The following is a 12,370-nucleotide window of genomic DNA, read 5'->3' as shown; positions in this document are numbered from 1 at the left end:
CTTTTGGTAATTCCACGACCAAAGGGTGCTCGCAGGGCGATCCCATGCTACATGATGAGTATCTTTCGCATTCCAATTTTTTTGTGCAGGGAGATTGAGTCTATCATTATGAGATTTTGGTGGGGATCAACTTATGGTGAGAGAGAGAGATTCACTAGGTTAGGTGGCAGAAGATGTGTCACGTAAAGTCAGAGGGTGGTCTAGGCTTTAGAAATCTACAGATGTTTAATCAGGCATTGGTGGCTAAGCAGCATGGAAAATCATTCAGGACCCTTCTTCTCTCGCTAGTAGGCTTTTGAAGGGGAAGTATTTCAGGGACTCGGACTTCCTTTCAGCTGGTGTCGGCCCTGGCTGCTCTTATTTATGGCGGAGCATTATCAGGGGGAGAGAGTTTCTGGCTCGATGTCTGAGATGGAGGATAGGTGATAGTCATAGTGTCTCTATCCGTGCTGACCCATGGATCCCAAGGCCCTTTTCTTTCAGGTCAATCACTTCTCCGGTCGACCCTTCCAGAAGGGTGGCGCCTGAGCTGATCTCTGTTTTGAATACTTGGAATGAGCTGATTGCTACCTCCTTTTGGCAGGTAGATCGGGAGGACATTTCATTTATCCCACTACCAACTTCTCTTGTCCCTGACAAACTCATTTGGTATTATGAGAAGAAGGGGTGCTACACAGTCAAGAGTTGATACTGACTTCTTCGTCACACTATGCCTGATACTGCTTCCACCTCGGATTCTAGGGTAACGAAGTGGTGGTCCTTGATCTGGCATGCGGAGATCCCACCGAAGATTATAGTGTTCCTTTGGCGTCTGTTCTATGATGCTCTCCCCACCTCAGCTGGTTTTTCTCGCAGGGGGATCTTTGTGCCCCTAGTTGTCGCATTTGCTCTGCTGCCTTTGAGACCGCCCTTCATATCTTCATTGTCTGCTCCATTGCTCATTTAATGTGGGAGTCCTTAGATCTTTGGGAAGTGATTAATGGTTTTCGAAGTACGTCTTGTGGTGATTTCCTTTTCCATCTCACCTCTGTTTGCCCTGGGGACTCTTTGGCTTTGGCTTTCACAACCATGTGGTTTATATTGGGGAGGAAGAAATATACACTCTCATGGTGGTGGTTTAAGAGAGGCATCGATCTTGGTGACTCGGATTCTCTTTTTTGTGGAGGAAGGGGATAGAGTTAGAGGTCTCTCCAGTGACATTGTCACTCCTTCTAAATGGCCTTCTGCTTGATATCCCCCTGCTCCTGGTTTGCTGAAGCTCAACACAGATGCTGTTGTTCCTCTAGAATGAGATATTATTGGTTTGGGGGGTGTTATTTGGGATCATCATAGACATGTGATTGGTTGCTACTCTATGGGGATCAGGCGTCCTATGTCTGTGGATCATGCGGAGCTGTTGGGTGTCATGGAAGGCATTCGCTTTGTTCGGCGTATGAATTGGAGGATTTCAGTGGTGGAAATTGACTCTCTAAAGGTTGTCTCCTCGGTGGACTCTCCTTCTTCTTTTTCTTCCTTGGCTCCTATTGTAGATGAAGTTCACGCTGGTCTGACTATTACTGACTGCTCTAAAGTTTCTTATGTGGGGCGCACTGGTAATGGTGTTGCTCATTCTCTAACTAAGTCGGTTAACTGTTTGTCCTCTTGTTGTTGGTCTGTTTCTATCCCTTTGTTTTTAAGACAGAGTATTGTTGAGCACTTGGCTGGTTAGGTTACCCTACCTACCTTTTCAAAAAAAATTGTTTTTGAGAAGGTAACAATCAACTTTGACGACCAAGTGAATGCAGTATTACTTAGCGATATTCCATTATGACATTCCCTAAAATATGAAGAAAAGGATAAGAAAAAAAGTGATATGATATTATGATGTGGTTTGAAGAGGATGAAGAAACAAATTAATATGGAAAACTAAAAAATAATAAATAAAAAATAAATTTGAGAGTTTTAGCTTTTTATCATCTAGATCTAATTAAAAACATGAGATGGCTTGAGAGACTAGAACTCTCTCTTTTTCTATATATAAATATGACAAAAATAGAATAATTAGTACTGTTGTAATATACTAAAGAAATAAACAAGAGACAAGAGACAAGAGAAGAAGAGAAATTGTAATTTTATTCATCATTCCATTTTCATACATGATACAATTTATAGATACATGATGGAAGATAAAAGGACATCAAGTTAATAGTCCACATACAAAGTAATGTCCACATATATTTTATCTTTTAGATATCAACAAAATATCTTTTAGATATCAACAAAATGTCTTTTAGATTTTAACACTCCCCCTTGGACATTACTTCGAAATGTCAATGCCTCGTTAAAAACCTCGCTAGAAATAACCCAATGGGAAAAAACTAGTCGAGGAAAAGAGTACATGACATACCTACATTATTTCTGTTACATCAGTTGTCTCGTTAAAAACCTTTCGCTAAGAAAAACCATGTAGGACAAAATTTTAGCAAAGGAAAAAAGAGTACAACTATAGATCTCCAGGATCTAAACTTGTGTTGCATTAGTTGCCTCATTAAAAACCTTCAGCTAAGAAAACCCTGTGGGACAAAACTTAGCAAAGGGAAAAAAGTACAACTATAGTCCTTCAAGGCGCAATCTTCAGGATTGTATTAAAAATTCGCTCCCCCTGATGATGACAATCTTCTGAGTCTATGCTAAGAAAAACCCAATGGGACAAAACTTAGCGAAAATGGGCAAAATATGATGATAGACCTTCGGGGCCCAATCTTTAGGATTGTTCTTTAAGAATTTTCTCCCCCTGAAGATGATAGTCTTCCAAGTCTGCGCATACCAATATTATGAACATATTTCTCATAAGTTGATGTAGTCAGAGATTTAGTGAACAAAACTGCAAGATTGTCACTTCAGCAAACTTTTTCAATGGTGATTTCACCATTCTTTTGGAGCTCATGTGGATAAAAGAATTTTGGCGTAATATGTTTTTTCATGGTTCATTTTACATATCCACTGCTTATTTATGCAACACAAGTTGCATTGTCCTTATAAAGGACAGTGGGGGTAATATCATCTTTCGCTAGACAACACAAGCCACGAATATATCGTATCAACGATCTTAATCATACACATTCTCCTGAGGCCTCATATAAAGTGATAATCTCTGAGCGGTTAGAAGAAGTAGTCATCATGGTCTGCTTAACAGACCTCTAAAAAACGGCAGTACCACCATAGGGAAAAACATAACCAGTCTGGGATCTAGAGTTATGGGGATCAGACATGTAACCAGCGTCCTAATAGCCCACCAATGTCATATCTTGGTTTCTTTTATAGAATAGTCCAAGATCTTTTGTACCTTGAAGATAGCGAAGGATATGTTTTAACGCCATTCCAATGCCTCCTTGTAGGAGAAGCACTATACCCTGCTAGCAAGTTCACCGCAAATGCAATATCAGGCCTGGTGTAATTTGCAAGATAGAGAAGTACTCCAATGGCACTCAGATAGGGAACTTCTGGCCCTCACATTTCTTCATTATCTTCTTTGGGTCTAAATGGGTCTTTATCCACTTCGAGGGATCGGATGACCATTGGTGTGCTAAGTGGATAATGTTGACCCTATAGTTTTGATGATGATTTAGCAAACAATTTATTACTAATAAGTTTTCTAGTATTTTGTGTTTATGTTCTCTTTTTAGGTATTTCAACACACGTCAATCTAGTGTTAAAGATTCAAGTTCATTTGCGTGGATTTACCTAGGTATATGTTTAGTTTACTTACATATATTGTATGATTATATCTAAGCTCAATATATGTACACTTAACACGCTTTCTTGACGTTTTCTATCATATAAATGATTTTTCATCAAACGTTGTTACAATAATTTTTATCTCATGTTTACAGCTCTTTCATACTTCATTATATACATATAATACATGCACAATACATATATGCATATTTACAAGTCCTATATCAACTTTCACTTTCATAAAAATACAGGTTTCTAGGGGCATTTTCAAGAACAGGTGTTTTCACAAACAAAAATTGTTTTTCCAAAATTCCTTTTTCAAACATGTTCATTTCATCATTTAGAACTTTTCCAAAGTTTCACATTTTTGGATGTGATTTGATATTTTTAACGAATTTCAAAAACTACCCAAAACCTGTTAGTATGCATATATCAGATTTCGGTCGACGGTACGGTCGACGCCAGTGGTTCTTTTTCAAAGCCATTTTCCAGAGGCTTTCCGTCGACCGGACTGGTCGACCGACGAGTTTCAAACTGTTGTATAACGGCTAGTTTTTCAAATGGATTTTTTGGTCTTTTACTTATTTCTAGCTGTTGTATTGGGGTGCTATATATACCCCATTGCTGCTCTTCCTCTCTACAACTAAGAAATCCAAGTTTGGTGTTTACAAAAGATTAAGTGCGTTTAAGAGCTGTTTAAAGTTGGTTTCATTAATCAGTTTTCAAGAGAAGTTTTTCTACAATAAGAAGAGGCTTGCAAATCCTGTTGGGATCATCATTTCCTCAGCTCTTCTTGTCCATTGAGAAGTTTTCTAAACTCTTCTTTATATAGCTTATTATTTCACTTTCATTTGATTAGCTATATTCATTGAATTATATTTATTGAACTTTATTCACTATTATCACACACAATTATTGAGCTTAATATTTTCATATTATATATTGTGGGTTGTGGGGTGTGATTTAGTGAGTGTGAGCTTCATTGAGTTCTCACTTGTTATTTGAGAACAAATCATTGTATTTAACTTTTATTTGTGAGAATCACTTGTAATACACTTGTACACCGAGAGAAGTGTGAGGAGAGAGAGACGGGGTCAAATCCAATAGGAGTGGCGTCGATTGACGAACCTAGGGAGAGGTTGTAATCGAGCACTTGAGGAGGAGGACACGGGCTAGGTTCCTACACTTAGTGTGTAAAGTGTGATTGTTGAGTGATTGTGTAGTGTGAGAGTTTTCGGTGAACTTGTAAACCGAGTGTGTAGAAGTTCCGGCTTCCAAACCGGATTGTGATAGTGGATATCTCCTCGAGGTGAGGAGCGGGGACGTAGGTCGTGGGGACTGAACCTCGTGAACATATCGTGTGTTTGTATTTTGCTTGTTCATATCTATCTCTTGCAAGAACTTATTGATCTATATAATTTTAATTAGGATTTTATTGGGATTAAATTAGCATAAGACCCTAATCACCCCCCTCATGGGTCTAACAATTGGTATCAGAGCTTGATGCTCTTTGATTTAAGGACTAACCGCCTTGAGTTAAAGATCCAAGTTAGTGTATTTGTGCTAATCTAATTTTGATTACATAGTGCTTCTTGCATTTCATCTTTATGGATATGTATGATTCATCTTGCTTAGGATATGCTATAAATATTACTCCTCGTTTGGATATTTTTTCTTATGCTCAATGGCGTATTAGATTCAAACTTTTCGTTCAATCTAATCAATTTGATTTATGGGAAATTATTGAGGATGCCTATGTTGTTCCCATTTTGTAAAAATCAAAATGGTGTGAAAATGACAAAAGATTGTTTAACATGAATAAGCTTTTGTTAGAATATTTGATTAGCGCTTTTCACTCATCGTTTTCTAACAAACTTGCTAATTTTGATAGTGCTCGCGCTTTATGGAAATTTATTGAAGCACATGAAGGGAAATTGGAGGCTATTCAACAAGCGTTGGAAAATCCCGCTTTGAGTTCTAAGGAAGCCTCATCCCCATGTACAATACCACTATGTGATAACCCTAGTGAGGTATGCGATAACGATGATATTCTTACTTTTGATGAATTTGCTCTTGAGTTTGAAAAATTACACAATTGCTACATTGATGTAAAGAGTAAGTATGCTAGTATGAAATCCACTCATGAAACACTAGCTACTAAGTTTAATTTCATTGCAAATGAAAATATAATTCTTAAAGAATGCAATGAAAATTTGAAAATTAAAAATGCTAGTTTGCTTCATGAAAAACGTGATGCTATGTTAGAAGTAGATAAGTTGAAATCTATGATGAGTAATCTTGTTTATTCTACTTCTAGTAGCAATGCTTGTATGCACAATGATGAGTTGAATCAAATGAGAAAAAGAATATCTACTTTAGATTCAACACTAAACACTTGTATTGCTAATAATAAAAAGCTTAAGGACTTATGTGCAAAGTTTAATGTTAGTTCTTCTAAGAAACCTATTCACTATGCACATATGTATGATAAAATTCACAAATGTTCTATTTGCGGTCTTAAAGGCCATTTAGCTCAATTTTGTCATAATGCACCAAAAATTGATAAGCCTATACATGATTGTGCATCCCATCAAGCTTCCTCATCACATACACATGTACACACACATAGTATAAATCATAAACATGCTCATGTGTATAAATGTGATTATTGTGGTCGTTTTGGTCATTTGACCATGTTTTACTTCGATTTGAAAAGAAATTTTCGTTTGAAAAATAATTACAAAGAAAAATCTATTTTTGCAAATGAACCACGTGCATTCCATTTCGGTTAACGTAAATCATTCAAACCTCTACATTGCACAAATTGCAATCGTATGGGTCACGTTTACAATTTTTGCTTTGATCGTATCGGTGCACAAAATACGCCCAAACGGGTTCATAACCCTAGGGCCTTGGATTTAAATGCTAGGGGTCATGTCCCAAGTTCTAGTGGTACCAAAATGATTTGGGTACCAAAATGACTTGTTTAGTATTTCTTTTGTTTTTTTGATGGTTTGTTTTTTGTTTTTATTTTGAATAATTTTTTTTGGCTTCGAATGATAAATCATATTCTTTATGCTAAAATAAATTATTTGTATGTTTTTATATTCAAAAACCCTTATATATATCCTATAAAACTTTTAGTATTTTATAAAACATATTTCCAAAAGGTCTAAATTGAAAAATATCTCAAAACAAATTTTTCCTCTTAACCTGCTATTTGTTTTCTCGCGGTCGACCGACCCGGTCGACCGCGTCGGTCGACCGAATTGAAATTCCTACAGCAGCGATGTTTTTGACTTATCGGGTTTCGGTTTTATTGGGTATCTGTTTTGAACCCGTCTTGCTTATCACCATTAATCTTTCTCCTGGATCAATCCCAGCCGTTCCCTCATCATCTCCTTGACCCGACTCTTCTCTTTCCCCTCATTTCGAAATTTTTTCTCAATCTGTCAAATTTCTTCACAGTCGCCTGCATCTATCGACCGAAATCTTATTTCTCCGTCGATTTCTGCCAGTTTTTGCTAGGTAATGATCTCTTTCCTATCTATTTGATCTTATGTCATTGATCTAGTGTTTATTCTTCTTAATCTAGGGTTTCTGTTTTAGGGCAATTTGTTAATTTGCTCTAAATTCTTTATTGTTTACAGGAAATTGATAATTTCTTTTATCTATCATGCCTCCTAAGCCCTCCAAAAAGAGATCTAAACCCGAAACTAGTTCCTCCTCTATAAAAGCTTCACATTATGAGGATTATCTGCTTTTTAAATCTCTTGTTAGGAAATATAGAGAATTGTGTAAATTGAAAATTCTCCCAACAAGATATATCAAATATCCTGAGTTATTCATGTATGACACTCAGTCTATCCTTCATAATGTTGGGTTAGATAGATTGCTAGATGAGGGATATAAAGTTCTTTTCTATCCTTTTTTAGTTTATTTGTTTTATGCCAACTTGTCCACATCATCCTCTGCTGATGGTAGCTTGACCATAACCTCATCTGTTAAAAATACTGCAATAACCTTTTCTGCTAACGAACTTGCTGAGATTCTTGAAATCCCAACATGTGATGTTGATCTCATGTCCATTGAGCTTAGTGATCCTGCTGTCAACCAACTAATGTTTAAACCGGGATTTTCTTATCCTATGAACAACAATTCACTTAATCCAATTGCCAAACTCATTGCTAGAATTGTTGCTCAAAACTTGATTCCTAAGACCGGTAGTTTTGATCACTTTGCTTCTGATAAGATTAATGTTGTTTATGCCATTTTTGCCAAAATCAAAGTAGATTGGGCAACTGTCTTTGTCAATAACATGGCATCAAAGCATACCAAGTTTCTACCTTTTGGCTCCTTTCTCACCCTTATCTTTCAACACTTCAATGTTGACCTCACAAATGAACCCAAGATTGAATCTAAGAGAGATTTCTTTGATAAGGTTTCCCTTTCTAGAATGCAGATGTCCATTGACTCCACTCCTTCATCATCTTCTCGCTCCCTTTCTAGAGCCTCTACCTCTTCCACTTCTAATATTTGTGACCATCTGGATCGCCTTGAGACTCAGTACTCAAGTGTTCAGAAGCGAGTCTCATCTATTCAGAGGGATGTTAGGACTATTCTTTCCTATCAGCGTCAGTCTCTCGGGATTTCGGATCCCTCTTCTACCTCTGAGTCTGGTTCTGAGGAGGCCCCTGCTGAAGAATCAGGATCTTCTGATGACGATGGTGATGGTGGTGATGATGATGGTGATGATGATGAGTGATCTTGCTGTTTTGAGTTAGAAAACTTGACATTTATGTTTTTAGTTTGAGTGTAATAACTCTATATCAGTATGGTTTTATGTGACTTTTCATGTATGATTTGCTATCTTGTGGACGAATCTATGTTTATGCAAAACTATGTTGTTTCTAATGCTTATGTGATGTTTTGTGACTTATTGTATTTAGTTTATTTCGTCTATGAATTAATGCATGGTTGAAACAACATTCATGTCTTGGTGTGTGGAAAATAAGTTGCTTATCATGAGTTCTTTGCACTGTTTATGATTGTTTAGTTTGCTTAGCTCCTTTACATACTCTTTAGTGTCATTTATTCTATTTAACAGGGGGACCTTTTGGCATATATTACTTTGTTTTTATATCTCTGTGCTCATAAGCAGGGGGAGCATTGCACCTATTTTTCAATTTTTCCCTTTTTGATGTTGTCAAAGGGGGGGGGGGGGGCACATATAGCTCATATACTTATTCCATATAAATGGTTTATCTATGTTTGGCTTATATGTGGGTTATCAGTTTATGTTTCATATAAAATTGTTTGCCATCATCAAAAAGGGGGAGATTGTTGACCCTATAGTTTTGATGATGATTTAGCAAACAATTTATTACTAATAAGTTTTCTAGTGTTTTGGGTGTTTTGTGTTTATGTTCTCTTTTCAGGTATTTCAACACACGTCAATCTAGTGTTAAAGATTCAAGTTTATTTGCATGGATTTACGTAGGTATATGTTTAGTTTACTTACATATATTGTATGATTATATCTAAGCTCAATATATGTACACTTAACACGTTTTCTTGACGTTTTCTATCATATAAATGATTTTTCATCAAACGTTGTTACAATAATTTTTATCTCATGTTTACAGCTCTTTCGTTCTTCTTTATATACATATAATACATGCACAATATATATATGCATATTTACAAGTCCTATATCAACTTTCACTTTCATAAAAATACAGGTTTTCTAAGCATTTTTCAAAAATAGGTAGTTTTCACAAACGGAAATTGTTTTTCCAAAAATTCCTTTTCAAACATGTTCATTTCATCATTTAGAAACTTTCCCCAAAGTTTTACTATTTTTGGATGTGATTTGATATTTTTAACGAATTTTCAAAACTGCCCAAAACCTGTCAGTATTGCATATATCAGATTTCGGTCGACCGGTACGATCGACCGACAGTGGTTCCTTTTCTGAGAAAATTTCCACAAATGTGTATAACGGCTAGTTTTTCAAATGGGTTTTTTGATCTTTTTGCCTATTTTTAGCTGTTGTATTGGGGTGCTATATATACCCCATTGCTGCTCTTCCTCTCTACAACTAAGAAATCCAAGTTTGGTGTTTACAAAAGATTAAGTGAGTTTAAGAGCTGTTTAAAGTTGGTTTCATTAATCAGTTTTCAAGAGAAGTTTTTCTACAATAAGAAGAGGCTTGCAGATCCTATTGGGATCATCATTTCCTCAGCTCTTCTTGTCCATTGAGAAGTTTTCTAAACTCTTCTTTATATAGCTTATTATTTCACTTTCATTTTATTAGCTATATTCATTGAATTATATTTATTGAACTTTATTCACTATTATCACACACACTTATTGAGCTTAATATTTTCATATTATATATTGTGGGTTGTGGGGTGTGATTTAGTGAGTGTGAACTTCATTGAGTTCTCACTTGTTATTTGAGAACAAATCATTGTATTTAACTTTTATTTGTGAAAATCACTTGTAATACACTTGTACACCGAGAGAAGTGTGAGGAGAGAGAGACGGGGTCAAATCCAATAGGAGTGGCGTCGATTGACGAACCTAGGGAGAGGTTGTAATCGAGCACTTGAGGAGGAGGACACGGGCTAGGTTCCTACACTTAGTGTGTAAAGTGTGATTGTTGAGTGATTGTGTAGTGTGAGAGTTTTCGGTGAACTTGTAAACCGAGTGTGTAGAAGTTCCGGCTTCCAAACCGGATTGTGATAGTGGATATCTCCTCGAGGTGAGGAGCGGGGACGTAGGTCGTGGGGACCGAACCTCGTAAACATATCGTGTCTTATTGTTCATATCTATCTCTTGCAAGAACATATTGATCTATATAAATTTAATTAGGATTTTATTGGGATTAGATTAGCATAAGACCCTAATCACCCCCCCCCCCTCAAGGGTCAAACAGATAAGATTTATCTATATAAAATCTTTCCAAAGCCTTTTTCCACATAGGTTGACTAGTATAGAAAAATTCCTTCTGGGAAATGCTCGATCTGCAGGTCGAGACAAAACTTGGTTTTTCCCAAGTCTTTCATTTCAAACTCCGTCTTTAGGCATGAGCTAGCTTCTGTAAGCTCCTTGTGTTTCAATAACATTTATATCATCAACATAAAATAAGATGATACAAAAACCATTTTCGGATTTCTTTATAAACACACAAGGGCAGAAATCATTATTTGCATATCTCCTCTTTAGGAAGAACTCACTCAGTTGGTTATACCATATTCTACCCGACTGTTTCAAGTCGTATAACGACATTTGCAATTTAATACTATACATGTTAAGATTCTCGTTTTCTATTAATTCAGGAATTTTAAGTTCATCAGGGACTTTCATATAAAAATATTAGCGTCTAATGACACATATAAAAATATGATCATGACGTACATATACTGCATATATAAATCCATAGTTTCTGTCATAGTTATTAACTTGCGGAACGTAATATAATCACTAATAGGAGAATATTTTACATCTAAATCGATGTTGGGTCTCTGCGTGAATCCATTGAGCTATGAATCTCGCTTTATATCTCACCACCTTACAATTCTCATTTATTTTTCTTACAAAGACTCATTTATATCCTGCAGATATATATGGACTACAGGTTCAAAATACTTTATGGAGTTCAGCTCAGCCTTAATTATCACTTTCCATCTCACCTTGTCTGAGTGCTTCAAGCACTCTACTACCGACTTAGGTTCTGGATCCAGATTATTTTTGGAGATAGTAAGAGCAACTGTAGAGGTAACTATGTTGTTGACAGCTTTTATATTTCTATTATATATTTCTCATTTTTTACAAATTTGTGGCCACTTTAATTCTTATTTTATGTCAAACAAATCCTCATCATTTCCCTTAACAATTGGATTTGGTCGTGCCACATCTCTAGTATTGTTATTATCAAGCACATGCAACTTTTCTGGAGATTTCATCTTCAGGATGAACCTCTTCAGGAGGTTATGGGAGTGACTGTCTTTCTATATAGAATTTAGTTTGCCGCGAACTTTTATCTTTTACACTAACATGTTTTATATGTTTCTGGCACAGTATGTTTCTGACATACTAAATCATCAATGATATACATAACATGAATATGGGGCTTAGTCACTCTTTTCTTAGCAGATTATCATGTGAACTTCTGGTTCAGTTTGACTAGTACATGGATATAAATATTGAAGATCTTTTTCATCAATGGAATTTCTTGATATTATTTTGTATTTTGGGCACTAATCTCCCCCTAATGTCGAGAATTGATCTTCAATAAAAACACAATCAGCGTACCAAATTATAAATTGATCCCCTAACATGGGCCATAGGTATTAAACTATTAACAAAGTTTCCTAAATAATGTATGTACCTTCACTGAGGTCCCATAGAGGTACGCTATGGTGGTAATATAGAAACATGGACTGTAAAATAAAGAATACGCAGATGGGAAATGTTTTGCTTCTTCACCACGTATTAGATAAAGGAGGAAACTTATGATATGCAGTTGGTCAGATTTGGTTTGAATACCCCATTTAATTTAAAGAAATCCGACAAATCATATTTTGCCCAAGATAACTCAATTGCTCATGCCAGAATCTAAAAGAATTTGGGTCCCTAAATCTTAAAC

Source organism: Asparagus officinalis, chromosome 8 (assembly GCF_001876935.1).
Source record: "Asparagus officinalis chromosome 8, Aspof.V1, whole genome shotgun sequence".
Taxonomy (NCBI): Eukaryota; Viridiplantae; Streptophyta; class Magnoliopsida; order Asparagales; family Asparagaceae; genus Asparagus; species Asparagus officinalis.
This window is presented reverse-complemented; position numbering follows the sequence as displayed.